The 3470-nt window shown below is 42.0% G+C and overlaps 1 long non-coding RNA gene across 1 annotated transcript; it reads left to right on the top strand.

The window, feature by feature from the left end:
* Nucleotides 1-1400: 1400 nt before the first annotated feature.
* On the top strand, nucleotides 1401-3079 carry LOC118214809. The gene is made up of 4 exons (XR_004762688.1): nucleotides 1401-1514; nucleotides 2202-2283; nucleotides 2710-2750; nucleotides 2994-3079. It is a non-coding gene; the product is annotated as an uncharacterized LOC118214809 (long non-coding RNA).
* The last annotated feature ends 391 nt before the right edge of the window (nucleotides 3080-3470 follow it).

Below are 3470 nucleotides of genomic sequence, written 5' to 3'. Positions count from 1 at the left end.
CGAAGGCCACAGTTTTCTATGGACATATTTGCAGAATTGCAGTGAGGACACAGATGGAATACAGTGCTCTGGAATATGATTTTATTTAAATAATAAATGGGAGAGCAGAAAGGCCATCCTCCTTTCATATTTTTTCAGACAGGTAGAAAACAGAGAGAGTAACAGATAGAGAAGGGTGCCCAGAAGGTTCTACAGTGCTCCCATTATAAGAGCATTTGCTCCTGAAAATTGATGGTGCTATCTGGAAAAAAATAAGAAAGGATAAGGAGCTCATCTACTAATTGGGATGCATGAGTGTACTCCTAAATTTTGGGCTGGACCGCAACAGTGGGGCCAGCCCTACAAACACGAATGTCTGTGACTGAGATTGTGTGTTAAGTCCAGCCATATACTAGGTTTTGACCTGGTCTTGTTCAACTAAGAAGCACATTAGTGTAGAGCCCTGGTGCCATGGCAGTAATTGAACCAGAGCTGAGTGATTTTGCATGTGGCTCCAGAATCCGCTGCCCTGTGGCCTGTGGCACACATCTCACCTGGAACATCCATCCATCCATCCATCCATTATCTATACCCACTTATCCTGAGCATTCATCCATTATCTATACCCGCTTATCCTTGGCATCCATCCATTATCTATACCCGCTTATCCTGGGCATCCATCCATTATCTATACCCACTTATCCTGGGCACCCATCCATTGTCTATACCTGCTTATCCTGGGCAGGGTCGCGGGGAGTGCTGGAGCCTATCCCAGCGTGTATTGGGCAACAGGCAGGAATACACCCTGCACAGGCCGCCAATCCATCGCGGGGCACACACACCATTCACTCATACAGTATCTCCAATCAGCCTACCTGCATGACTTCGGACTGCGGGGAGAACCCAGAGTACCCAGAGAAAACCCATGCAGAGACGGGGAGAACATGCACCATGCCACCCTTGACCTGGAGCAAGAGTTTTTATTTCTAGTGAAGACCTTTCACATTAATTTCTGAAGCTTCATTGTGGAACCTGCATTTTCTAATTAAGCAAAACATCATTTTTAAAAGTATAGACGTATAATTTGGACGTGGAGGTGTATTTCATTTTTAGTGTTACATTTTATTTTCGCAAAGCACTGAAACTTTTTTGTCACATTGCATAAGCCAAAACACATGTACACGATGCCGATGCTCACAGGTCAACAGACAAAACCCCGCTTAACAAAATTTACCACCCGCCATATCGCAATATACAGTAAACAGGTTCACTCAGCCTTGACTTAAAGAGATTACCCATAAGTCCACCCCTAAAATACCCATCCCACTCCTGACCGGCCATATTACGAGGAGGGGGGGGACAACAAAGGGAGGGTATATAAGGGGCTGACTGACGGAGAGAGATCAGAGAACAGAGAGACTGCAAAAAGAAAGAAGAGTACACACTCATCTTTGTTTTGCAGCTCCTTCATCACCAACATACGAATAAGAAATAAACTCTTTGCCTTGGGAACTATCAGTGCATTGAAAAAGCAGGTAAGAGAACGATTGATTTCTTGACACTTTTGCTATTTAGTTGTGTGATGTGGTCAGCAATACGAGGAGCAATATTTTGGAACTTTTTTTCCATTTTCTGCTTGTTTAGAATTACTTCTTCACACTGAAAAATGTAGGAATAAATGAATTGAATGTAAAAAAAGAAGTACTGGATAAATTAATGAATTAATAAATAATTCATTCATTAAAAGCTATATACATTGTCACTCTGCCTAAGATTGTCTTGTTATCATGATAATTGCCAATGTTTTTGCATGTTACAGTCAATGTATAGACAGTTCATAAAAAGTGTTACTGAAAGATTGTAACTTTTTTTAAAACATCTGTGCACTGAGGTGTATGATACAGAGGTATGTGACAATTGCTGTGGTTAAACCTCAGGTTTCAACCTATAGATTTCAGAGCTGGATTACAACTGGAGCAACTATGCATAGCTGTGGAATGAGGATTGGCTGTTCCTGTTGTAATGCAGTTCTGTGGTCAAGAGGTTTGAACCTGAGGTTTAAACTCCAGCTAAGTGCATTGCAACTGTCCCAGTGTATTTTCTGAACTGATTTTCTCTCTCAGTAAGTGTACCAGATGCAAGTGTAGCATCCAGTCACCGTGTTTGTACTGTATGCTTGCATTCCTGTTTGAAATACCACCCTTCTCCTCTTCCACGTGAAGCAGAAATGAATTCAGGAAATGCAGCCAAGACTGGGGAGGGCCGTTCATTCAAGAGCAATGCCCCAAAGGCTGGTGGGAAGGGGTGAGTGAGGGGGGAACATTCATGAGAATACACTGGAGTGAGATCACAAATGAGTGATTAGAATGTTCTTAGCTGAACATTCTAATGCTGACGCCACAATCAGTGCTGGTAATTGAAAGCAGCGGAGTTCTAGAACACTGGTTTAGAGTTTAGAACATTCCAAAAAATCCAACTCTTGATTAAAATGGTTAAAAGGATAGGTATACTCCCCAAAACAATCATACTATATTATACAGCACCAAAGCTTGACAACCATCAAAACAGACATATTTTTAAAAAATTAAACAAAAACACTCTTAGACACATGCATGCATGCACACACACACACACACACACACACACAGACAGACACCATCTCTCTGACACACACACACTCACACACATACACACATAACTCATGTGCCCTTTTCTTCACCTCCAATTCAGATTTGGTGGTGGCATCCCAGGAATGGACGGACTTGGAGCAGGTAACTTATCTTGGTCTTTCAAATTATTATCGTTATTGTGATTATTATTCACAATTTACTCAAATTTACTGTATCAATTATTATGAATATAAAAACCATTTCAAGCACCATCTTGGAGTGAAGGCAGTTTACCTGAAGTTAATTTCTGAGTTCTGGGCCAAATTCTTTCACTTCTACATTCAGTTGAACAATCTTGCTTCCCTCTCTCCCTCCCTCTCTTTTCGCTCACTCTCTCTTTCTCAGGTGATGTGGTCTGCCCGTGGGAGACCTTTGGCGATATGGAGATGAGCGACTTGGCGGCATTTGGCATCGTCTGACCCCCCCCCCCCCCCCCCCCCACCCCCCCTACTTTAATCTGCAATTATGCGCACCCATGCTGCAGTCTGACTTGCTCATACAGCCCCATGTTGTGTAAATTGCAAATCATTGTACCAAATGTGGGTTAAGTTATGGGGAAGTCATCTGGTCACCACTGTCACCAATGCAAACTAGAGCCGCAGCTCAGCTTAGTTCATTTCAGCTTTGAGCGGCGTGAGTTATAATGTACCTCACCTAATGTCCTTCATCCTTCTGCTCTTTCTCTTATCTTTTTGAAATAAAATTACCTTCAAATGCATCATGCAAACATGTGATGCCCTAATATGCCTATTTTTTGTTTCACATTATTGCCAAGTCCCTGCCCTTTATTTTTTTAAAAAAACATTTCCTATCGCTCTGTAA

The sequence above is a fragment of the Anguilla anguilla genome, chromosome 16 (assembly GCF_013347855.1).
Source record: "Anguilla anguilla isolate fAngAng1 chromosome 16, fAngAng1.pri, whole genome shotgun sequence".
In the NCBI taxonomy this organism is placed as follows: Eukaryota; Metazoa; Chordata; class Actinopteri; order Anguilliformes; family Anguillidae; genus Anguilla; species Anguilla anguilla.
The sequence above is the reverse complement of the archived record's forward strand: the minus strand, read 5'-3'. Positions and strand labels throughout refer to the sequence as shown.